The sequence below is a fragment of the Brachyhypopomus gauderio genome, unplaced genomic scaffold, assembly GCF_052324685.1.
Source record: "Brachyhypopomus gauderio isolate BG-103 unplaced genomic scaffold, BGAUD_0.2 sc51, whole genome shotgun sequence".
NCBI lineage: Eukaryota > Metazoa > Chordata > Actinopteri > Gymnotiformes > Hypopomidae > Brachyhypopomus > Brachyhypopomus gauderio.
The window spans coordinates 510,554-535,053 of NW_027506876.1; the positions used below are offsets into that span (position 1 = coordinate 510,554).

Genomic DNA, 24,500 nt, shown 5'->3' on the forward strand with positions numbered 1-24,500 from the left:
GCTACTCGGTTGATTTGTAGACGTTTGTGTTATAAAGGGATCGAATGATGTCAACATTTGGTGTTTGGATGTGAATGTTTTGTCTTAAAGCAGAGTAGACCTACTGCTTAGCCAGTGTTGATCGGTTCAATCAAAATGAAACTCAGTGGAAACTTACCTGGTGTTTTGTCATGTTGTCTCCCAACGTAGAAAACTCATGCTACTCGGTTGATTTGTAGACGTTTGTGTTATAAAGGGATAGAATGATGTCAACATTTGGTGTTTGGATGTGAATGTTTTGTCTTAAAGCAGAGTAGACCTACTGCTTAGCAAGTGTTGATCGGTTCAATCAAAATGAAACTCAGTGGAAATGTACCTAGTGCTTTGTCATGTTGTCTCCCAACGTAGAAAACTCATGCTACTCGGTTGATTTGTAGACGTTTGTGTTATAAAGGTATCGAATGAAGTCAACATTTGGTGTTTGGATGTGAATGTTTTGTCTTAAAGCAGAGTAGACCTACCGCTTAGCCATTGTTGACATGATGACTTCCATGCTCTGATTGTATGAGGAAACGCCCACGAGAGATGTGCCCATTCTGACAAGCAAGGTTTCTGTAGTGTAGTGGTCATCACGTTCGCCTAACACGCGAAAGGTCCCTGGTTCGATACCAGGCAGAAACATGCTTCTTGATAGAATTACAAACACACCACTGCTGTTTAGTGGTTTGTTGCCAGTGTAAAGGCTATCGGGGAGCTCTTCCCTTTAGATCCTCAAAGTGAGCTCTCAGTCTCATGTGATCGATACAGGAATGTTCTAAATCGCCATGTACCTTGATAGCAGTACTAATGCAATCAGTTCAATCAAAATGAAACTCAGTGGAAACTTACCTGGTGCTTTGTCATGTTGTCTCCCAACGTAGAAAACTCATGCTACTCGGTTGATTTGTAGACGATTGTGTTATAAAGGGATCGAATGATGTCAACATTTGGTGTTTGGATGTGAATGTTTTGTCTTAAAGCAGAGTAGACCTACTGCTTAGCAAGTGTTGATCGGTTCAATCAAAATGAAACTCAGTGGAAATGTACCTAGTGCTTTGTCATGTTGTCTCCCAACGTAGAAAACTCATGCTACTCGGTTGATTTGTAGACGTTTGTGTTATAAAGGTATCGAATGAAGTCAACATTTGGTGTTTGGATGTGAATGTTTTGTCTTAAAGCAGAGTAGACCTACCGCTTAGCCATTGTTGACATGATGACTTCCATGCTCTGATTGTATGAGGAAACGCCTACGAGAGATGTGCCCATTCAGACAGGCAAGGTTTCTGTAGTGTAGTGGTCATCACGTTTGCCTAACACGCGAAAGGTCCCTGGTTCGATACCAGGCAGAAACGTGCTTCTTGATAGAATTACAAACACACCACTGCTGTTTAGTGGTTTGTTGCCAGTGTAAAGGCTATCAGGGAGCTCTTCCCTTTAGATCCTCAAAGTGAGCTGTCAGTCTCATGTGATCGATACAGGAATGTTTTAAATCGCCATGTACCTTGATAGCAGTACTAATGCAGCCGGTTCAATCAAAATGAAACTCAGTGGAAACTTACCTGGTGCTTTGTCATGTTGTCTCCCAACGTAGAAAACTCATGCTACTCGGTTGATTTGTAGACGTTTGTGTTATAAAGGGATCAAATGATGTCAACATTTGGGGTTTGGATGTGAATGTTTTGTCTTAAAGCAGAGTAGACCTACTGCTTAGCCATTGTTGACATGATGACTTCCATGCTCTGATTGTATGAGGAAACGCCCACGAGAGATGTGCCCATTCAGACACGCAAGGTTTCTGTAGTGTAGTGGTCATCACGTTCGCCTAACACGCGAAAGGTCCCTGGTTCGATACCAGGCAGAAACATGCTTCTTGATAGAATTACAAACACACCACTGCTGTTTAGTGGTTTGTTGCCAGTGTAAAGTCTATCAGGGAGCTCTTCCCTTTAGATCCTCAAAGTGAGCTCTCAGTCTCATGTGATCGATACAGGAATGTTCTAAATCGCCATGTACCTTGATAGCAGTACTAATGCAATCGGTTCAATCAAAATGAAACTCAGTGGAAACGTACCTAGTGCTTTGTCATGTTGTCTCCCAACGTAGAAAACTCATGCTACTTGGTTGATTTGTAGACGTTTGTGTTATAAAGGGATCGAATGATGTCAACATTTGGTGTTTGGATGTGAATGTTTTGTCTTAAAGCAGAGTGGACCTACTGCTTAGCCATTGTTGACATGATGACTTCCATGCTCTGATTGTATGAGGAAACGCCCACGAGAGATGTGCCCATTCAGACACGCAAGGTTTCTGTAGTGTAGTGGTCATCACGTTCGCCTAACACGCGAAAGGTCCCTGGTTCGATACCAGGCAGAAACATGCTTCTTGATAGAATTACAAACACACCACTGCTGTTTAGTGGTTTGTTGCCAGTGTAAAGGCTATCGGGGAGCTCTTCCCTTTAGATCCTCAAAGTGAGCTCTCAGTCTCATGTGATCGATACAGGAATGTTCTAAATCGCCATGTACCTTGATAGCAGTACTAATGCAATCGGTTCAATCAAAATGAAACTCAGTGGAAACGTACCTAGTGCTTTGTCATGTTGTCTCCCAACGTAGAAAACTCATGCTACTTGGTTGATTTGTAGACGTTTGTGTTATAAAGGGATCGAATGATGTCAACATTTGGTGTTTGGATGTGAATGTTTTGTCTTAAAGCAGAGTAGACCTACTGCTTAGCCAGTGTTGATCGGTTCAATCAAAATGAAACTCAGTGGAAACGTACCTAGTGCTTTGTCATGTTGTCTCCCAACGTAGAAAACTCATGCTACTCGGTTGATTTGTAGACGTTTGTGTTATAAAGGTATCGAATGAAGTCAACATTTGGTGTTTGAATGTGAATGTTTTGTCTTAAAGCAGAGTAGACCTACCGCTTAGCCATTGTTGACATGATGACTTCCATGCTCTGATTGTATGAGGAAACGCCCACGAGAGATGTGCCCATTCAGACACGCAAGGTTTCTGTAGTGTAGTGTTCATCATGTTCGCCTAACACGCGAAAGGTCCCTGGTTCGATACCAGGCAGAAACATGCTTCTTGATAGAATTACAAATACACCACTGCTGTTTAGTGGTTTGTTGCCATTGTAAAGGCTATCGGGGAGCTCTTCCCTTTAGATCCTCAAAGTGAGCTCTCAGTCTCATGTGATCGATACAGGAATGTTCTAAATCGCCATGTACCTTGATAGCAGTACTAATGCAATCGGTTCAATCAAAATGAAACTCAGTGGAAACGTACCTAGTGCTTTGTCATGTTGTCTCCCAACGTAGAAAACTCATGCTACTCGGTTGATTTGTAGACGTTTGTGTTATAAAGGGATCGAATGATGTCAACATTTGGTGTTTGGATGTGAATGTTTTGTCTTAAAGCAGAGTAGACCTACTGCTTAGCCAGTGTTGATCGGTTCAATCAAAATGAAACTCAGTGGAAACTTACCTGGTGTTTTGTCATGTTGTCTCCCAACGTAGAAAACTCATGCTACTCGGTTGATTTGTAGACGTTTGTGTTATAAAGGGATCGAATGATGTCAACATTTGGTGTTTGGATGTGAATGTTTTGTCTTAAAGCAGAGTAGACCTACTGCTTAGCAAGTGTTGATCGGTTCAATCAAAATGAAACTCAGTGGAAATGTACCTAGTGCTTTGTCATGTTGTCTCCCAACGTAGAAAACTCATGCTACTCGGTTGATTTGTAGACGTTTGTGTTATAAAGGTATCGAATGAAGTCAACATTTGGTGTTTGGATGTGAATGTTTTGTCTTAAAGCAGAGTAGACCTACCGCTTAGCCATTGTTGACATGATGACTTCCATGCTCTGATTGTATGAGGAAACGCCCACGAGAGATGTGCCCATTCTGACAAGCAAGGTTTCTGTAGTGTAGTGGTCATCACGTTCGCCTAACACGCGAAAGGTCCCTGGTTCGATACCAGGCAGAAACATGCTTCTTGATAGAATTACAAACACACCACTGCTGTTTAGTGGTTTGTTGCCAGTGTAAAGGCTATCGGGGAGCTCTTCCCTTTAGATCCTCAAAGTGAGCTCTCAGTCTCATGTGATCGATACAGGAATGTTCTAAATCGCCATGTACCTTGATAGCAGTACTAATGCAATCAGTTCAATCAAAATGAAACTCAGTGGAAACTTACCTGGTGCTTTGTCATGTTGTCTCCCAACGTAGAAAACTCATGCTACTCGGTTGATTTGTAGACGATTGTGTTATAAAGGGATCGAATGATGTCAACATTTGGTGTTTGGATGTGAATGTTTTGTCTTAAAGCAGAGTAGACCTACTGCTTAGCAAGTGTTGATCGGTTCAATCAAAATGAAACTCAGTGGAAATGTACCTAGTGCTTTGTCATGTTGTCTCCCAACGTAGAAAACTCATGCTACTCGGTTGATTTGTAGACGTTTGTGTTATAAAGGTATCGAATGAAGTCAACATTTGGTGTTTGGATGTGAATGTTTTGTCTTAAAGCAGAGTAGACCTACCGCTTAGCCATTGTTGACATGATGACTTCCATGCTCTGATTGTATGAGGAAACGCCCACGAGAGATGTGCCCATTCAGACAGGCAAGGTTTCTGTAGTGTAGTGGTCATCACGTTTGCCTAACACGCGAAAGGTCCCTGGTTCGATACCAGGCAGAAACATGCTTCTTGATAGAATTACAAATACACCACTGCTGTTTAGTGGTTTGTTGCCATTGTAAAGGCTATCGGGGAGCTCTTCCCTTTAGATCCTCAAAGTGAGCTCTCAGTCTCATGTGATCGATACAGGAATGTTCTAAATCGCCATGTACCTTGATAGCAGTACTAATGCAATCGGTTCAATCAAAATGAAACTCAGTGGAAACTTACCTGGTGCTTTGTCATGTTGTCTCCCAACGTAGAAAACTCATGCTACTCGGTTGATTTGTAGACGTTTGTGTTATAAAGGGATCAAATGATGTCAACATTTGGGGTTTGGATGTGAATGTTTTGTCTTAAAGCAGAGTAGACCTACTGCTTAGCCATTGTTGACATGATGACTTCCATGCTCTGATTGTATGAGGAAACGCCCACGAGAGATGTGCCCATTCAGACACGCAAGGTTTCTGTAGTGTAGTGGTCATCACGTTCGCCTAACACGCGAAAGGTCCCTGGTTCGATACCAGGCAGAAACATGCTTCTTGATAGAATTACAAACACACCACTGCTGTTTAGTGGTTTGTTGCCAGTGTAAAGTCTATCAGGGAGCTCTTCCCTTTAGATCCTCAAAGTGAGCTCTCAGTCTCATGTGATCGATACAGGAATGTTCTAAATCGCCATGTACCTTGATAGCAGTACTAATGCAATCGGTTCAATCAAAATGAAACTCAGTGGAAACGTACCTAGTGCTTTGTCATGTTGTCTCCCAACGTAGAAAACTCATGCTACTTGGTTGATTTGTAGACGTTTGTGTTATAAAGGGATCGAATGATGTCAACATTTGGTGTTTGGATGTGAATGTTTTGTCTTAACCCTGATGAGATCCGGGCGTGGTCTACATTCTTGGGGTCCAGCTGGGTATGGTGGACCCATTGCATTTTTTGTTAAAATAATCAGCAGATTTAGCCCAATTGCCCAATTGCAAGTAAAATAAACAATACATATGTGAAATTAGTTTGCTCTCATTTATTTATTAGTTACTTTTTTATTAAAATGTAACACAATAAGGAAATGAATCATAAATCATGCTGGCTGACAGGCTGGTCCTATGGCTAGCTGCTAACGGGCTGGTGCTAATGGAGCTGGCTGCTGCTCATCCTCCTTTTCATTATCAGTATCAGACTCTGATATTTCAGAAATGTGATCCTGAAATTTCTTCTTCTGAATCACCATCAAAATCCTCTGTCTCTTCCAATATCAGCTGTAAGGCAGTCTGAACTGAGAATCGCTTTGCCATCTTTTATAGCATTTTTAGCATCATGTCCCCATGATTGGATGAAACACACACACACACACACACACACACACACACACACACAGGTCCAGAGAGGAGGGAGGGATAATGAGGGCTGAGAGAAAAGATGCTTCTTTCAGATCTCACCCCTTTGTCTCTATAGAGATTCTTCGTCTGCTGTCTGACAATATGCAATCAACCCCTGATGTGACAACCATCAAAAGTGTTGATGGTTGCTCACCTTTGCATGCCAAACTCCTCTGTCCTTTGTTTGTATATCCTTTAAAGTCATACAGACGACTATCAACTACCCAACCCAATGTTGATTGCCCACTTTGACTAGCCCAGGGCCCAGTGGACCCTGGACCCTGTATGTAATACAAATGTGAAGGGGGGGGTACGGGGGGGTGGTCATTGAAAATATTTTCTGATTTATGTTGCTCACAGAAAATGAGCCAAGGACCAATGAATCTCAGTTTGAAAAAAAAAAAATTGTAGAATTTTTTTAAGCTGATTTTTTTAAAATGGGTCCCACAGACCCTTGGACCATATAAGGGTTAAAGCAGAGTGGACCTACTGCTTAGCCATTGTTGACATGATGACTTCCATGCTCTGATTGTATGAGGAAACGCCCACGAGAGATGTGCCCATTCAGACACGCAAGGTTTCTGTAGTGTAGTGGTCATCACGTTCGCCTAACACGCGAAAGGTCCCTGGTTCGATACCAGGCAGAAACATGCTTCTTGATAGAATTACAAACACACCACTGCTGTTTAGTGGTTTGTTGCCAGTGTAAAGGCTATCGGGGAGCTCTTCCCTTTAGATCCTCAAAGTGAGCTCTCAGTCTCATGTGATCGATACAGGAATGTTCTAAATCGCCATGTACCTTGATAGCAGTACTAATGCAATCGGTTCAATCAAAATGAAACTCAGTGGAAACGTACCTAGTGCTTTGTCATGTTGTCTCCCAACGTAGAAAACTCATGCTACTTGGTTGATTTGTAGACGTTTGTGTTATAAAGGGATCGAATGATGTCAACATTTGGTGTTTGGATGTGAATGTTTTGTCTTAAAGCAGAGTAGACCTACTGCTTAGCCAGTGTTGATCGGTTCAATCAAAATGAAACTCAGTGGAAACGTACCTAGTGCTTTGTCATGTTGTCTCCCAACGTAGAAAACTCATGCTACTCGGTTGATTTGTAGACGTTTGTGTTATAAAGGTATCGAATGAAGTCAACATTTGGTGTTTGAATGTGAATGTTTTGTCTTAAAGCAGAGTAGACCTACCGCTTAGCCATTGTTGACATGATGACTTCCATGCTCTGATTGTATGAGGAAACGCCCACGAGAGATGTGCCCATTCAGACACGCAAGGTTTCTGTAGTGTAGTGTTCATCATGTTCGCCTAACACGCGAAAGGTCCCTGGTTCGATACCAGGCAGAAACATGCTTCTTGATAGAATTACAAATACACCACTGCTGTTTAGTGGTTTGTTGCCATTGTAAAGGCTATCGGGGAGCTCTTCCCTTTAGATCCTCAAAGTGAGCTCTCAGTCTCATGTGATCGATACAGGAATGTTCTAAATCGCCATGTACCTTGATAGCAGTACTAATGCAATCGGTTCAATCAAAATGAAACTCAGTGGAAACGTACCTAGTGCTTTGTCATGTTGTCTCCCAACGTAGAAAACTCATGCTACTCGGTTGATTTGTAGACGTTTGTGTTATAAAGGGATCGAATGATGTCAACATTTGGTGTTTGGATGTGAATGTTTTGTCTTAAAGCAGAGTAGACCTACTGCTTAGCCAGTGTTGATCGGTTCAATCAAAATGAAACTCAGTGGAAACTTACCTGGTGTTTTGTCATGTTGTCTCCCAACGTAGAAAACTCATGCTACTCGGTTGATTTGTAGACGTTTGTGTTATAAAGGGATCGAATGATGTCAACATTTGGTGTTTGGATGTGAATGTTTTGTCTTAAAGCAGAGTAGACCTACTGCTTAGCAAGTGTTGATCGGTTCAATCAAAATGAAACTCAGTGGAAATGTACCTAGTGCTTTGTCATGTTGTCTCCCAACGTAGAAAACTCATGCTACTCGGTTGATTTGTAGACGTTTGTGTTATAAAGGTATCGAATGAAGTCAACATTTGGTGTTTGGATGTGAATGTTTTGTCTTAAAGCAGAGTAGACCTAACGCTTAGCCATTGTTGACATGATGACTTCCATGCTCTGATTGTATGAGGAAACGCCCACGAGAGATGTGCCCATTCTGACAAGCAAGGTTTCTGTAGTGTAGTGGTCATCACGTTCGCCTAACACGCGAAAGGTCCCTGGTTCGATACCAGGCAGAAACATGCTTCTTGATAGAATTACAAACACACCACTGCTGTTTAGTGGTTTGTTGCCAGTGTAAAGGCTATCGGGGAGCTCTTCCCTTTAGATCCTCAAAGTGAGCTCTCAGTCTCATGTGATCGATACAGGAATGTTCTAAATCGCCATGTACCTTGATAGCAGTACTAATGCAATCAGTTCAATCAAAATGAAACTCAGTGGAAACTTACCTGGTGCTTTGTCATGTTGTCTCCCAACGTAGAAAACTCATGCTACTCGGTTGATTTGTAGACGATTGTGTTATAAAGGGATCGAATGATGTCAACATTTGGTGTTTGGATGTGAATGTTTTGTCTTAAAGCAGAGTAGACCTACTGCTTAGCAAGTGTTGATCGGTTCAATCAAAATGAAACTCAGTGGAAATGTACCTAGTGCTTTGTCATGTTGTCTCCCAACGTAGAAAACTCATGCTACTCGGTTGATTTGTAGACGTTTGTGTTATAAAGGTATCGAATGAAGTCAACATTTGGTGTTTGGATGTGAATGTTTTGTCTTAAAGCAGAGTAGACCTACCGCTTAGCCATTGTTGACATGATGACTTCCATGCTCTGATTGTATGAGGAAACGCCCACGAGAGATGTGCCCATTCAGACAGGCAAGGTTTCTGTAGTGTAGTGGTCATCACGTTTGCCTAACACGCGAAAGGTCCCTGGTTCGATACCAGGCAGAAACATGCTTCTTGATAGAATTACAAATACACCACTGCTGTTTAGTGGTTTGTTGCCATTGTAAAGGCTATCGGGGAGCTCTTCCCTTTAGATCCTCAAAGTGAGCTCTCAGTCTCATGTGATCGATACAGGAATGTTCTAAATCGCCATGTACCTTGATAGCAGTACTAATGCAATCGGTTCAATCAAAATGAAACTCAGTGGAAACGTACCTAGTGCTTTGTCATGTTGTCTCCCAACGTAGAAAACTCATGCTACTCGGTTGATTTGTAGACGTTTGTGTTATAAAGGGATCGAATGATGTCAACATTTGGTGTTTGGATGTGAATGTTTTGTCTTAAAGCAGAGTAGACCTACTGCTTAGCCAGTGTTGATCGGTTCAATCAAAATGAAACTCAGTGGAAACTTACCTGGTGTTTTGTCATGTTGTCTCCCAACGTAGAAAACTCATGCTACTCGGTTGATTTGTAGACGTTTGTGTTATAAAGGGATCGAATGATGTCAACATTTGGTGTTTGGATGTGAATGTTTTGTCTTAAAGCAGAGTAGACCTACTGCTTAGCAAGTGTTGATCGGTTCAATCAAAATGAAACTCAGTGGAAATGTACCTAGTGCTTTGTCATGTTGTCTCCCAACGTAGAAAACTCATGCTACTCGGTTGATTTGTAGACGTTTGTGTTATAAAGGTATCGAATGAAGTCAACATTTGGTGTTTGGATGTGAATGTTTTGTCTTAAAGCAGAGTAGACCTACCGCTTAGCCATTGTTGACATGATGACTTCCATGCTCTGATTGTATGAGGAAACGCCCACGAGAGATGTGCCCATTCTGACAAGCAAGGTTTCTGTAGTGTAGTGGTCATCACGTTCGCCTAACACGCGAAAGGTCCCTGGTTCGATACCAGGCAGAAACATGCTTCTTGATAGAATTACAAACACACCACTGCTGTTTAGTGGTTTGTTGCCAGTGTAAAGGCTATCGGGGAGCTCTTCCCTTTAGATCCTCAAAGTGAGCTCTCAGTCTCATGTGATCGATACAGGAATGTTCTAAATCGCCATGTACCTTGATAGCAGTACTAATGCAATCAGTTCAATCAAAATGAAACTCAGTGGAAACTTACCTGGTGCTTTGTCATGTTGTCTCCCAACGTAGAAAACTCATGCTACTCGGTTGATTTGTAGACGATTGTGTTATAAAGGGATCGAATGATGTCAACATTTGGTGTTTGGATGTGAATGTTTTGTCTTAAAGCAGAGTAGACCTACTGCTTAGCAAGTGTTGATCGGTTCAATCAAAATGAAACTCAGTGGAAATGTACCTAGTGCTTTGTCATGTTGTCTCCCAACGTAGAAAACTCATGCTACTCGGTTGATTTGTAGACGTTTGTGTTATAAAGGTATCGAATGAAGTCAACATTTGGTGTTTGGATGTGAATGTTTTGTCTTAAAGCAGAGTAGACCTACCGCTTAGCCATTGTTGACATGATGACTTCCATGCTCTGATTGTATGAGGAAACGCCCACGAGAGATGTGCCCATTCAGACAGGCAAGGTTTCTGTAGTGTAGTGGTCATCACGTTTGCCTAACACGCGAAAGGTCCCTGGTTCGATACCAGGCAGAAACGTGCTTCTTGATAGAATTACAAACACACCACTGCTGTTTAGTGGTTTGTTGCCAGTGTAAAGGCTATCAGGGAGCTCTTCCCTTTAGATCCTCAAAGTGAGCTGTCAGTCTCATGTGATCGATACAGGAATGTTTTAAATCGCCATGTACCTTGATAGCAGTACTAATGCAGCCGGTTCAATCAAAATGAAACTCAGTGGAAACTTACCTGGTGCTTTGTCATGTTGTCTCCCAACGTAGAAAACTCATGCTACTCGGTTGATTTGTAGACGTTTGTGTTATAAAGGGATCAAATGATGTCAACATTTGGGGTTTGGATGTGAATGTTTTGTCTTAAAGCAGAGTAGACCTACTGCTTAGCCATTGTTGACATGATGACTTCCATGCTCTGATTGTATGAGGAAACGCCCACGAGAGATGTGCCCATTCAGACACGCAAGGTTTCTGTAGTGTAGTGGTCATCACGTTCGCCTAACACGCGAAAGGTCCCTGGTTCGATACCAGGCAGAAACATGCTTCTTGATAGAATTACAAACACACCACTGCTGTTTAGTGGTTTGTTGCCAGTGTAAAGTCTATCAGGGAGCTCTTCCCTTTAGATCCTCAAAGTGAGCTCTCAGTCTCATGTGATCGATACAGGAATGTTCTAAATCGCCATGTACCTTGATAGCAGTACTAATGCAATCGGTTCAATCAAAATGAAACTCAGTGGAAACGTACCTAGTGCTTTGTCATGTTGTCTCCCAACGTAGAAAACTCATGCTACTTGGTTGATTTGTAGACGTTTGTGTTATAAAGGGATCGAATGATGTCAACATTTGGTTTTTGGATGTGAATGTTTTGTCTTAAAGCAGAGTAGACCTACTGCTTAGCCAGTGTTGATCGGTTCAATCAAAATGAAACTCAGTGGAAATGTACCTAGTGCTTTGTCATGTTGTCTCCCAACGTAGAAAACTCATGCTACTCGGTTGATTTGTAGACGTTTGTGTTATAAAGGTATCGAATGAAGTCAACATTTGGTGTTTGGATGTGAATGTTTTGTCTTAAAGCAGAGTAGACCTACTGCTTAGCCATTGTTGACATGATGACTTCCATGCTCTGATTGTATGAGGAAACGCCCACGAGAGATGTGCCCATTCAGACACGCAAGGTTTCTGTAGTGTAGTGGTCATCACGTTCGCCTAACACGCGAAAGGTCCCTGGTTCGATACCAGGCAGAAACATGCTTCTTGATAGAATTACAAACACACCACTGCTGTTTAGTGGTTTGTTGCCAGTGTAAAGTCTATCAGGGAGCTCTTCCCTTTAGATCCTCAAAGTGAGCTCTCAGTCTCATGTGATCGATACAGGAATGTTTTAAATCGCCATGTACCTTGATAGCAGTACTAATGCAGCCGGTTCAATCAAAATGAAACTCAGTGGAAACTTACCTGGTGCTTTGTCATGTTGTCTCCCAACGTAGAAAACTCATGCTACTTGGTTGATTTGTAGACGTTTGTGTTATAAAGGGATCGAATGATGTCAACATTTGGTGTTTGGATGTGAATGTTTTGTCTTAAAGCAGAGTAGACCTACTGCTTAGCAAGTGTTGATCGGTTCAATCAAAATGAAACTCAGTGGAAATGTACCTAGTGCTTTGTCATGTTGTCTCCCAACGTAGAAAACTCATGCTACTCGGTTGATTTGTAGACGTTTGTGTTATAAAGGTATCGAATGAAGTCAACATTTGGTGTTTGGATGTGAATGTTTTGTCTTAAAGCAGAGTAGACCTACCGCTTAGCCATTGTTGACATGATGACTTCCATGCTCTGATTGTATGAGGAAACGCCCACGAGAGATGTGCCCATTCAGACAAGCAAGGTTTCTGTAGTGTAGTGGTCATCACGTTCGCCTAACACGCGTAAGGTCCCTGGTTCGATACCAGGCAGAAACATGCTTCTTGATAGAATTACAAACACACCACTGCTGTTTAGTGGTTTGTTGCCAGTGTAAAGGCTATCGGGGAGCTCTTCCCTTTAGATCCTCAAAGTGAGCTCTCAGTCTCATGTGATCGATACAGGAATGTTCTAAATCGCCATGTACCTTGATAGCAGTACTAATGCAATCAGTTCAATCAAAATGAAACTCAGTGGAAACTTACCTGGTGCTTTGTCATGTTGTCTCCCAACGTAGAAAACTCATGCTACTCGGTTGATTTGTAGACGTTTGTGTTATAAAGGGATCAAATGATGTCAACATTTGGGGTTTGGATGTGAATGTTTTGTCTTAAAGCAGAGTAGACCTACTGCTTAGCCATTGTTGACATGATGACTTCCATGCTCTGATTGTATGAGGAAACGCCCACGAGAGATGTGCCCATTCAGACACGCAAGGTTTCTGTAGTGTAGTGGTCATCACGTTCGCCTAACACGCGAAAGGTCCCTGGTTCGATACCAGGCAGAAACATGCTTCTTGATAGAATTACAAACACACCACTGCTGTTTAGTGGTTTGTTGCCAGTGTAAAGGCTATCGGGGAGCTCTTCCCTTTAGATCCTCAAAGTGAGCTCTCAGTCTCATGTGATCGATACAGGAATGTTCTAAATCGCCATGTACCTTGATAGCAGTACTAATGCAATCGGTTCAATCAAAATGAAACTCAGTGGAAACGTACCTAGTGCTTTGTCATGTTGTCTCCCAACGTAGAAAACTCATGCTACTTGGTTGATTTGTAGACGTTTGTGTTATAAAGGGATCGAATGATGTCAACATTTGGTGTTTGGATGTGAATGTTTTGTCTTAAAGCAGAGTAGACCTACTGCTTAGCCAGTGTTGATCGGTTCAATCAAAATGAAACTCAGTGGAAACGTACCTAGTGCTTTGTCATGTTGTCTCCCAACGTAGAAAACTCATGCTACTCGGTTGATTTGTAGACGTTTGTGTTATAAAGGTATCGAATGAAGTCAACATTTGGTGTTTGAATGTGAATGTTTTGTCTTAAAGCAGAGTAGACCTACCGCTTAGCCATTGTTGACATGATGACTTCCATGCTCTGATTGTATGAGGAAACGCCCACGAGAGATGTGCCCATTCAGACACGCAAGGTTTCTGTAGTGTAGTGTTCATCATGTTCGCCTAACACGCGAAAGGTCCCTGGTTCGATACCAGGCAGAAACATGCTTCTTGATAGAATTACAAATACACCACTGCTGTTTAGTGGTTTGTTGCCATTGTAAAGGCTATCGGGGAGCTCTTCCCTTTAGATCCTCAAAGTGAGCTCTCAGTCTCATGTGATCGATACAGGAATGTTCTAAATCGCCATGTACCTTGATAGCAGTACTAATGCAATCGGTTCAATCAAAATGAAACTCAGTGGAAACGTACCTAGTGCTTTGTCATGTTGTCTCCCAACGTAGAAAACTCATGCTACTCGGTTGATTTGTAGACGTTTGTGTTATAAAGGGATCGAATGATGTCAACATTTGGTGTTTGGATGTGAATGTTTTGTCTTAAAGCAGAGTAGACCTACTGCTTAGCCAGTGTTGATCGGTTCAATCAAAATGAAACTCAGTGGAAACTTACCTGGTGTTTTGTCATGTTGTCTCCCAACGTAGAAAACTCATGCTACTCGGTTGATTTGTAGACGTTTGTGTTATAAAGGGATCGAATGATGTCAACATTTGGTGTTTGGATGTGAATGTTTTGTCTTAAAGCAGAGTAGACCTACTGCTTAGCCAGTGTTGATCGGTTCAATCAAAATGAAACTCAGTGGAAACGTACCTAGTGCTTTGTCATGTTGTCTCCCAACGTAGAAAACTCATGCTACTCGGTTGATTTGTAGACGTTTGTGTTATAAAGGTATCGAATGAAGTCAACATTTGGTGTTTGGATGTGAATGTTTTGTCTTAAAGCAGAGTAGACCTACCGCTTAGCCATTTTTGACATGATGACTTCCATGCTCTGATTGTATGAGGAAACGCCCACGAGAGATGTGCCCATTCAGGCAAGCAAGGTTTCTGTAGTGTAGTGGTCATCACGTTCGCCTAACACGCAAAAGGTCCCTGGTTCGATACCAGGCAGAAACATGCTTCTTGATAGAATTACAAACACACCACTGCTGTTTAGTGGTTTGTTGCCAGTGTAAAGGCTATCGGGGAGCTCTTCCCTTTAGATCCTCAAAGTGAGCTCTCAGTCTCATGTGATCGATACAGGAATGTTCTAAATCGCCATGTACCTTGATAGCAGTACTAATGCAATCGGTTCAATCAAAATGAAACTCAGTGGAAACGTACCTAGTGCTTTGTCATGTTGTCTCCCAACGTAGAAAACTCATGCTACTTGGTTGATTTGTAGACGTTTGTGTTATAAAGGGATCGAATGATGTCAACATTTGGTGTTTGGATGTGAATGTTTTGTCTTAAAGCAGAGTGGACCTACTGCTTAGCCAGTGTTGACATGATGACTTCCATGCTCTGATTGTATGAGGAAACGCCCACGAGAGATGTGCCCATTCAGACAAGCAAGGTTTCTGTAGTGTAGTGGTCATCACGTTCCCCTAACACGCAAAAGGTCCCTGGTACGATACCAGGCAGAAACATGCTTCTTGATAGAATGACAAACACACCACTGCTGTTTAGTGGTTTGTTGCCAGTGTAAAGGCTATCAGGGAGCTCTTCCCTTTAGATCCTCAAAGTGTGCTGTCAGTCTCATGTGATCGATACAGGAATGTTCTAAATCACCATGTACCTTGATAACAGTACTAATGCAGCCTGTTCAATCAAAATGAAACTCAGTGGAAACTTACCTAGTGCTTTGTCATGTTGTCTCACAACGTAGAAAACTCATGCTACTCGGTTGATTTGTAGACGTTTGTGTTATAAAGGGATCGAATGATGTCAACATTTGGTGTTTGGAAGTGAATGTTTTGTCTTAAAGAAGAGTAGACCTACTGCTTAGCCAGTGTTGACATGATGACTTCCATGCTCTGATTGTATGAGGAAAAGCCCACGAGAGATGTGCCCATTCAGACAAGCAAGGTTTCTGTAGTGTAGTGGTCATCACGTTCGTCTCACACGCAAATGTTTTGTCTTAAAGCAGAGTAGACCTACTGCTTAGCCAATGATGGCACGCTGACTTTCATGCCCTGAAATTGAGGAAGAACCCGAGGTTCATCAAAATAAGTTCAGCTTTTGGGGTTTCTCTAGTGTAGTGGTCATCATGTTCGCCTAAAACGCGAAAGGTCCCTGGTTTGATACCAGGCAGAAACATGCTTCTTGATCAGATGCCAGACACAAAAGGGCCATTTTTTGCTAGGATGCCTATGGGAAGGCCATCGTGGAGCTCTTCCCTTTAGGTCATCACAGTGAGAAGTCTGCCTCATTATGTGATTGACACAGGAATGCGCTAAACCCCTATATAGGTTGATGGCAATTCTAATGAAGCTTGCTCAATCAAAATGAAACTTAGTGGAAACGTGCCTGGTGCCTTGTCATGTTGTCTCGCCACAAAGAAAAGTCATGCTACTTAGTTGCTTTGTAGAAGTTACCGTTACAAAGGGAACGAATGAAGACAACTTTTGGTGTTTGGACGTAAATATTTTGTCTTGAAGAAGAGAAGACCTACACTGTAAAAAATCCAACTTTTGTTTAGTTCTCGAAACTAAAGTAAGAATGTAATTTGAACTAAAAAGAAAAAGTTGGTGAGGTTCACATATCATCTTAAGTAATTTCAACAAATTCAGCTCCAACGTATTCCTAACTTATTTTCATTTGTTGATGTAACTTACTATTTTATGTTTCTTGTCCACTGTACTAACTTGTTTAATGAACGCATGCGCACTTTAAGTTAGTAGCGTTTGCTACGGGGTTTCCTGGCTGTGCAGGAGCTTATGCACGTTTGCAAGTCCTTTAGCTAGTACCGCAACCGCACGAGGTATGGAGTACATTTTCAGTAGTAAGTCATGTTGCAGATAAATTTACTTTATTTTCACATTTCTCAAGATTGTATACTTAAAGGGTCAAAGTAATTCTTGAGGTTAAAATCAAATGTTTCAATATAATAAGCCAAATAACACTTATATATGACTATATGCCCAGCTGTCTTGTATAAACAAGTATAGAAAATGTTATTTTCAAATAAGTCACTTTCAACAAAGTTTTAATGTTTGTTAAAGGTCAATGCAGTTAAGGTGTAGCAGTGTTAACATAGTTCTAAATGTATGCAGACGTTCTTACATTAGCCTGGTACTGTATAAGTAAAGGACATTATTGTCAAACAATCATTTCGAGATGTTGTAAACGTCCTAATTCTGATGTAGTAACAAAGCAAATGGAAAAATAAACCGTAGACGGTCTAACGGGTCTTCACATTTGCGACTTTAGCTAGCAGGCTAGCTAGCAACCACCGGCAGTGGAAAAGAGGCCTCCCGCCCCGCGCTGCTTAAGTTACTACATATAGGCCTAATGAATTCTGAGTGAATGTTCTTCACTTTAGGCCAGGGGTACTCAAATAGAAATGATGACGGGCCACATTTTATTTTTTCAATCACTGAAGGGGCCAGTTGGGGGGGGGGGGGGGGGGGGGATATCGTAAAGAGCGAATGTAAACTGTCGACCGGGGGATGGCGAACGCATTTGGGCGTCTGCTACCTGTTTGTTGCCTTAAAGGCAATTCCCGGCATCGTCTTGAGATCGCGGTGCGCGATTTCAAAATAAGAGCGGATAGCGCGATTGAAAAAAAAGATTCCAAAAAAAAAAAAACACTTTTTAAAACAGCCCGCGGGCCGCATTTGAGTATGGGGGCTTCAGGCTTTAGAGTCCTGCTGTGTGTTTCGATATGAATGTTTCCGTGACACTGTAATATGTAAATATTTAAGCAGTTCTCTCATTATTGATATTTTTAATATTATATGTCTGTCCAGGGCCGGCCCTTCCATTAGGCGATATAGGCAAATGCTAGGGGCGCCGACTGTCCAGGGGGGCGCTCGCGTACATGCGTTTTTTTTTTTTTTTTTTTTTAACAAATTAACAATTAATAAATGTGAAAACAAGCAAAGTCCACATAATCATAATTTCATTGTTTAATAATATTAGTCAAATTAATCATTCTTATAATAACAACACACAACACCTATCACCCGCGCGCCAACCCGCCCTCCCCCGCGCACTCTGCGCACCTCGTTACTGTTTCTCTGTACACCACAGAGTGAGTGACATCTTCCTGTAAAGACGTCAAAAAGGCAGAAGTCCTCTGGTGCCCAGGGTAGAAAAATGAGAAACGTGGAGGAGGAAAGGCGGCAAAAAACAGATAATATAATGGTAATATGTGGTGAATTAACACTATACCATTGGCGAAGCATCAGGGACTTCAACACCTTCTCTGAAGGTTAATTGATCTTAAAAAGGATGCTTTATCTATTATATGTAATATATGTTAATAACGCTTCACCAATAATTTGTATTTTTCCTATAAATCGGCTTTCAAATCCACTTTTCGTACTTGTGCTTGAAAAAAACCTCAGCGGTGAAATAAAAAATCAACCAATCAGAATATTTCACACCGTTGTTTCTAGGTAAAAGAGAGAAAGGCCCTTTTACTTGGAGAGCTTTTATTATAGATTGGCATTATAGATATATATTTTATTATAGATAGTTTTATCAACCAATCATATTATCGAATTAGAATCGTGGGGGCGTGCTCCAATGGTCTCTCATTTTTATTTGAAACAAATCCAAAATGTTGCCAATCTGTAGCTGTTGTTTTTCTTTGAAACCAGCTCTCTTGACTCACAACTAACACTCAATCGTCATTGTGGCTTTTTCCCCTCTGTATGATCTTAGTGAAAACCGCCACTGTCATCATACTGCCCAATCCTAGTAGGTGCTATGATTAGCTTAGTTTAAAATAAATATATACTACTCCTCTGTTCATTGCGGATGCACTTTTGAAATAATAATGTTGCAGTAGGCAAATTGCCCTAATTTGCACTGGTGGTAGTTGTTGTTTTTAATTTATTTTTTTAATTTATTATTAATATTTAAAAGTTGTTCTCTGCACTACGTTATGTAAAATAGTTTTAAAATATTTTTTGTGCAACACCTTTATATTTATTGCTTGTTATATGGTAATATTTAAGTAATTTGCTTTTTATTTGTTTCTTTAATAGTGACACAATCAACCCGATGATTGATGATACAGGGGGCACCAACCAAAATCTCGCCTAGGGCACCACATTGGTCAGGGCTGGCTCTGTGTCTGTCTATGGTTATTTGTGCTTCTTGGTAAACGTCTAACTTGCAAAACACTAGGTAATGATATTGACTTCTGTAGTTTAGTAGTTGTCTGACTCAATGGTATCTTGAATTCTGTCCTATCTGTACTATGAATTCTGTGATCGGATGCAAAGCACTTTTGTAAGTCGCTCTGGATAAGAGTGTCTGCTAAATGCCGTAAATGTTAATAGATGCTGCTTTTATGTACATTTTAATGTTGTAATGAAATGTGAAATTTTGTAATACTCTTTAAAAAGCCTAACCATCCAAAAAATTGCCAGAAAATTCTAAATTTTTGAAACTGGAGTGTTTATTTGACCATTTATTAAATACATATAAAAAAAAAAAGTAAATAACCCATTGCATATATGAGTTTTGTTTTGTATCATATTTGATACATCCGGACCTTTCTTGCAAATTATTGCTCACAGAGTTATGAACAAAAACAAACATAACATCATTCTGTTTTACCCTTTACACTCTGAGTTTCCTTTAAAGTTTTACTCAGCTAATTTCAAACTTAGAAAATAACAATTAGTATCTCCAAAAGACCCTAAAAAACATTGGGATCGCCACAAAATTCTGAAATAACTTGTGGGTTTGAGCCAAGTTCAGCAAAGACAAAAACATAAATGGAACTGGTAGGCTGGAGGAGTAATCTTTCAGTTAGTTTGGTTCACAGCATCTTTATTTTGCATTGTGGTAAGCGAGAAAACAGTTTCTGTCCTTGTTCAAGCAAAGATGGACCATACATTTACAACAGTAGACATGGGAGAAGTGATTGCCTGTGCAGTGCTTGCATCTCTGTCGGGTTTCCCATGTTGGGAAATGGCCAATGCCATCCTTTCTCACATCAGGGGGCACACTTGAGGTTGGCCTTTTGCGAGGTGGTGGTGTTCCTCCTGCTTCTGGAGACGATAGTGGTCTGCCACACTTGAGTTTGCCCTTTCCTGCACTTGTGAGAGAAGTGCCAACAGCAGCCTGAAACTTTCGCAGGGCCATGGGTTTCTGCATGGGATTCAGTTTTTTCTGGTCTCTTCTGTAGAGGTTCCATGCATTGATTACTGCCACAGTGACAGTGTGCCACCAAATGTACATATACCATCTTCGAGATCTGAAACTGAACTTGTAAAGTGCAGACAGCATATCAAGAAGGTCAACTCCTCCCATGAACGTGTTGTATTTTTCAACAATGGCTGATCTGGGAATCATTATGTGGGTTTTGGATTTTCGATCCCAGCGTTTCACAGTGGTTCAATGCCAACAAAAGAAGAAAGCAAGTTCACAGCTTTGTTGTCACACCATCTCACTATGATGTTGTTTTCCTGGTTTACTCTGTAATCTAGAGACCCTCTTCCCTTTGTCTTCAAGTCTTTCTCATCCATCATGTTGCAGTCTTTTACCCTGTTCATTCGGACTGTGCCTATGTAGTAGATTCCTCTTTCTTTCAGGTGTTCGACAAGTGGAACTGATGTGAAATAGTTGTCTGCAAAAACCTTGTGATTTTTTCCTGTTGGAAGAGTTGAGATCATTTTCAGGACAACATCTCCAGTAGCACCAACATCAGATTTTGCTTGGTCTGGATTTTCTGCCCCTTGGCAAACATCAAAGTCATAGAGATAGCCACTTTGTCCAGCACGTCCCCACATTTTGAACCCCCACTTGTGAGGTTTTGCTGGCATGTAGACACGTAGATGTGATTTACCCTTGAAAGGCACCATGATTTCATCAACAGCGTGACATTCTTCAGGAGGTACGCAAAGAAACTGTTTACGTAGTTTTTGTAACCATGGCCTGAGTTTCCACAGTTTATCTTTTTTTGCATCATTAGACACACTGAAGTTGTCCTGAAAGTGAATCAATGTCAGCAATTTCAGAAATCTATCTCGAGGCATCACATCAGAAACTGCTGAGTGTTTTGTCCCCATCTCCCAATAGGCTCGTACACTGGGCATCTGTACTAACCCCATGTGCATGTACATCCCCAAAATTTGTTCAATTTCTTTGGCAGTTGTGTTCACTGACTTTCCTTCCTTCTGCACACTGTACAAGTTTGTTTGTTCTGCAATTTCCTGTAGCATTTCGTCAGTTACAAAATTTTTGAAATACATATATGGTGTCCAGTCAAACCTGTCTTCTGAGTCTTCGTCAACACATTCATCAAATTCAGCAGCTGGAGGTTCAAAATGTTTCTTTTTCCACTGATACTCTTTCCTTTTCACTTTCCCCCCCCTCGCTGCCTGATTTCTTGTTGTGTCCTGTATTGGCGTCTGGTCCTCAACTTCTCCACTTGTCTGGTTAACACTTTCATCTTGCAAGTCTTCTTCATCACTACTATCTGAATTTCCCTCTGTACACATTGCAGTAGGAATCCATTCCTCATCATCATCATCATCTTCCCCTAACTGCTCCAGGTCACTTGAATTGCCATCGAAAATCATCTTCAGGACATCTCCGACACTATGCCTTTTTGCCATCTAAAAAATACACAACAGATTATTGTGTATTTCTTCTATGAACTAGTCACTTTTTATTGAAAAGCAAAGAGCAAAAGACAATTATTAGCAAGTGAGCCATGGCAACATCCAACTAGTCATAAATCACCATCATACAGCAGGTTGCATATATATATATATATATATATATATATATATATATATATATATATATATATATATATATATATATATATCAGTGATTCTTGATATCAGGGACAAAACAGGTTTTAACTTTCTAAAAATATTTCTGGATTATTTTTAAAATCTTTTCATACATTGTTGTTGAATGAGGCTTTGGCTATTTTACCATGTTTTGGAACAACCTCCCAAGCGTAACATTATTTTATAATTTACACGTTTGTGGAATCAGCACTAGATTTTTGTCAACACCATCAGACACATAGAGACGTAAAGAAATGCATTTTGAATTAACCTATTCCAGATATTTTGACTCTTTGCAGTTTCTTTGTTCTCTGTTTTATGAACAAATTAATTATATCACTTTATATCACTTTTTAAAAGGTAGATTATTCAGTGGGAATTATTACAGTTAAGGTCACATAGATTTGAAAAGTTTTTATTTAATCTCCATAAGAAACAGTGATATTTAGAAGCATGAAAATTACACATTTATTTTGGAAATGCAACAATTTTATTAGGAAACCTTGGGGGATTAAGATATAGAACTTTCTTACAAGAAAAAAATACATTAAAAAACATCTGACGGAGTTGACAATATGTCGACGGTGGTGACACACAACTGACGGTGGTGACAAACATGGAACAGGAGATTACTTTATTAAAAATGACCACCAGAAAACAATTCATATCATTCATCAATTCATACCATTCATCAATTCATACAATTCATCATTTTAAAACATCATTGGACAAAATACACAGATTTGGACACAGATTTTCACTGCTCAGCGCAGTCAATGGACTTTAAACAACAGGCAACAGACGATTCATGTGTTCCTCATCTATGAAGTCCATGACCTCTGCAGATATTTGGTATATTTCCTGGTTCTGCTTGTATGAACTGGTGATGATGGGTCATTGAGCTTGACTAGAACATTTGGAAATGGCACAAAGCAGACATCCCGACATCCTTGTCTTTGTTGAAACCCAACATTTGGCCCGTGTGGGTGAAAAAATTCAACCTGGACATCTTGGTGCTCTTGGTCAATTGTTAAGGCTTTAGACAGCCACCACTGATCCTCATAAATGACAACAAGTCTGAACATCACCAGGCTCTTGTACTTGTTGTGCCCATAGGTCTACTGCTGGGCTCTCTCTCCATGGCCTCCTTCAACATCTTCAGTGATGGTGTCTTGCTTATCAGACAATGTCTTGTTATTCTTGCATTATTTTCAAAAAATGATGAACACTTGAGGAGATGGTCTGGAGGAAACCAGGCTTTCATTGTTTTGGCATCTTTTCTCCCAGCATTTTGTAACTCAAGCCAAACTCACGAACCCGATGCATAAGACGATATTTTTTGAGTATTCGCCCAGAGAGCTGTGATACCAGTTTGCCTCTTCTGTGAGCATTAGGGGCACTTCTTTTCAGCTCTGAAGTCAACACATGGTGGAAGAGCAGTATTCTTTTAATTAAAGGGTTTCTGAGTTTACTCCCTTGAAGCATCATCTGTGTTTGGGTCCGAGGTGAGTCTTATGTCATCTCATATTGATATTGGCTCGACTCGAAACTCCATGCTTAAAGTCTCATGGAAGACAAAGCTCCAGACTATTCTCCGTCCTGGCTCCAAGATGGTGGAACAATCTTCCATTAGCTGCTAGGACTACAGAGTCTATTGCTATCTTCAAGCGTAGACTGAAGACCCACCTGTTTGTTGAGTTCTTACCAGAGCACTAACTCAGCTGATACCACTTGCCGTTGTTCTTAAATTGTATGTCTGTCTATGGTCATTTGTGCTTCTTGGCAAACATTTAACTTGCAAAACACTAGGTAATGGTAACTCCTGTAGTTTAGTAGTAGTCTGACTCAATGGTATCTTGAATTCTGGCCTATCCGTACTATTTCCTAGGATGAATTCTGTGATTGGATGCAAAGCACTTTGTAAGTTGCTCTGGATAAGAGCGTCTGCTAAATGCCGTAAATGTAAATCTTGTTTTCTGCGTTCAAGTTTCTTTCTCTGCTTATCTTTCTTTTTTTGTAACACTCTGTGGAGGGGTGTCTAGATTCTGCTGTCCTTCCTGTGCTCTTTTTCTGCGTTCTCTTGATTCTCTCTGTGCTTGTTTCCAAAACATTCTCTTTTGCCTCTTTGCTCTTTCTTCCAAATCCCTGAAAAATTTTTTCCCCTCCTTCACCCTATTTCTCCACCTTTGCCTCTCTTTTCTCAGAAATCTCTTTCAGCTCAAGCTGGCTGTTAATTTTTTCTCTCCTTTTTTGATACTCCCTGTTCCTTCTCTTACACTCTACTGACAGCTTCCCTTTTGCCATTCTAGCCTGACAATCAATGCATAAATCTGTACAATAGAAATAGCAGTAAAATACATAGGAAGTAATATTAATGAAATGTTAATATCAACTACATAACATAACATAAATAACACACTTTAGTGGCATTTGTCAACACCATCAGAGAAAGGATCAACACCGTCAGACACAAATCCTGATGGTGTTGACAGCTGACGGAGTTGACAAAATACCCTACCACCTCTTATAACACGTGTATTTCTGACAGGAGCCATCTTGCTTATCATCAGTTGCTCTTGGCATCTATAAACTACTGAAATTCAGCCTTTATTTAAAATAAATTCAAACTGATCTCGCATTTAATTCATTTTGGTGTTGACACACTATGGTTGTGACACACCAACTATTATCAAATAAGTATGAAGTGAAAAGAATATTGAAAACTTACAAGAGCTACAGTGGTCTTGTGGCATTTGGAAGAAACAGGAAGTGCTAAAGGAGTCCGTAGTGTATGAACTGACACAATATCTCCTGATTTTTTTTATTTAAAAAAATGTCTGACGGTGTTGACAAAAAAACCCGGACACAATTTCAATCAAATTAAAGTATATTAAAGTATGTTTTAAATGGTATATTTT

General features: G+C 40.6%; 21 non-coding genes across 21 annotated transcripts; all 21 read left to right on the forward strand.

Moving 5' to 3' along the window:
• Positions 1 to 587: 587 nt before the first annotated feature.
• On the forward strand, positions 588 to 660 carry trnav-aac (transfer RNA valine (anticodon AAC)). Its single transcript has one exon. It is a non-coding gene; the product is annotated as a tRNA-Val (tRNA).
• Positions 661 to 1,297: 637 nt separating this feature from the next.
• Positions 1,298 to 1,370, forward strand: trnav-aac (transfer RNA valine (anticodon AAC)). The gene has a single exon. It is a non-coding gene; the product is annotated as a tRNA-Val (tRNA).
• A 439-nt stretch (positions 1,371 to 1,809) lies between these two features.
• trnav-aac (transfer RNA valine (anticodon AAC)) lies at positions 1,810 to 1,882 on the forward strand. Its single transcript has one exon. It is a non-coding gene; the product is annotated as a tRNA-Val (tRNA).
• Positions 1,883 to 2,321: 439 nt separating this feature from the next.
• On the forward strand, positions 2,322 to 2,394 carry trnav-aac (transfer RNA valine (anticodon AAC)). Its single transcript has one exon. It is a non-coding gene; the product is annotated as a tRNA-Val (tRNA).
• Positions 2,395 to 3,031: 637 nt separating this feature from the next.
• On the forward strand, positions 3,032 to 3,104 carry trnav-aac (transfer RNA valine (anticodon AAC)). The gene has a single exon. It is a non-coding gene; the product is annotated as a tRNA-Val (tRNA).
• Positions 3,105 to 3,939: 835 nt separating this feature from the next.
• trnav-aac (transfer RNA valine (anticodon AAC)) lies at positions 3,940 to 4,012 on the forward strand. Its single transcript has one exon. It is a non-coding gene; the product is annotated as a tRNA-Val (tRNA).
• Positions 4,013 to 4,649: 637 nt separating this feature from the next.
• On the forward strand, positions 4,650 to 4,722 carry trnav-aac (transfer RNA valine (anticodon AAC)). Its single transcript has one exon. It is a non-coding gene; the product is annotated as a tRNA-Val (tRNA).
• A 439-nt stretch (positions 4,723 to 5,161) lies between these two features.
• Positions 5,162 to 5,234, forward strand: trnav-aac (transfer RNA valine (anticodon AAC)). Its single transcript has one exon. It is a non-coding gene; the product is annotated as a tRNA-Val (tRNA).
• Positions 5,235 to 6,656: 1,422 nt separating this feature from the next.
• trnav-aac (transfer RNA valine (anticodon AAC)) lies at positions 6,657 to 6,729 on the forward strand. The gene has a single exon. It is a non-coding gene; the product is annotated as a tRNA-Val (tRNA).
• A 637-nt stretch (positions 6,730 to 7,366) lies between these two features.
• On the forward strand, positions 7,367 to 7,439 carry trnav-aac (transfer RNA valine (anticodon AAC)). The gene has a single exon. It is a non-coding gene; the product is annotated as a tRNA-Val (tRNA).
• An 835-nt stretch (positions 7,440 to 8,274) lies between these two features.
• On the forward strand, positions 8,275 to 8,347 carry trnav-aac (transfer RNA valine (anticodon AAC)). The gene has a single exon. It is a non-coding gene; the product is annotated as a tRNA-Val (tRNA).
• Positions 8,348 to 8,984: 637 nt separating this feature from the next.
• On the forward strand, positions 8,985 to 9,057 carry trnav-aac (transfer RNA valine (anticodon AAC)). Its single transcript has one exon. It is a non-coding gene; the product is annotated as a tRNA-Val (tRNA).
• An 835-nt stretch (positions 9,058 to 9,892) lies between these two features.
• Positions 9,893 to 9,965, forward strand: trnav-aac (transfer RNA valine (anticodon AAC)). Its single transcript has one exon. It is a non-coding gene; the product is annotated as a tRNA-Val (tRNA).
• A 637-nt stretch (positions 9,966 to 10,602) lies between these two features.
• On the forward strand, positions 10,603 to 10,675 carry trnav-aac (transfer RNA valine (anticodon AAC)). Its single transcript has one exon. It is a non-coding gene; the product is annotated as a tRNA-Val (tRNA).
• Positions 10,676 to 11,114: 439 nt separating this feature from the next.
• On the forward strand, positions 11,115 to 11,187 carry trnav-aac (transfer RNA valine (anticodon AAC)). Its single transcript has one exon. It is a non-coding gene; the product is annotated as a tRNA-Val (tRNA).
• A 637-nt stretch (positions 11,188 to 11,824) lies between these two features.
• On the forward strand, positions 11,825 to 11,897 carry trnav-aac (transfer RNA valine (anticodon AAC)). Its single transcript has one exon. It is a non-coding gene; the product is annotated as a tRNA-Val (tRNA).
• Positions 11,898 to 12,534: 637 nt separating this feature from the next.
• Positions 12,535 to 12,607, forward strand: trnav-aac (transfer RNA valine (anticodon AAC)). The gene has a single exon. It is a non-coding gene; the product is annotated as a tRNA-Val (tRNA).
• Positions 12,608 to 13,046: 439 nt separating this feature from the next.
• On the forward strand, positions 13,047 to 13,119 carry trnav-aac (transfer RNA valine (anticodon AAC)). The gene has a single exon. It is a non-coding gene; the product is annotated as a tRNA-Val (tRNA).
• A 637-nt stretch (positions 13,120 to 13,756) lies between these two features.
• Positions 13,757 to 13,829, forward strand: trnav-aac (transfer RNA valine (anticodon AAC)). The gene has a single exon. It is a non-coding gene; the product is annotated as a tRNA-Val (tRNA).
• Positions 13,830 to 14,664: 835 nt separating this feature from the next.
• On the forward strand, positions 14,665 to 14,737 carry trnav-aac (transfer RNA valine (anticodon AAC)). The gene has a single exon. It is a non-coding gene; the product is annotated as a tRNA-Val (tRNA).
• Positions 14,738 to 15,846: 1,109 nt separating this feature from the next.
• trnaf-aaa (transfer RNA phenylalanine (anticodon AAA)) lies at positions 15,847 to 15,919 on the forward strand. Its single transcript has one exon. It is a non-coding gene; the product is annotated as a tRNA-Phe (tRNA).
• Positions 15,920 to 24,500: the final 8,581 nt, after the last annotated feature.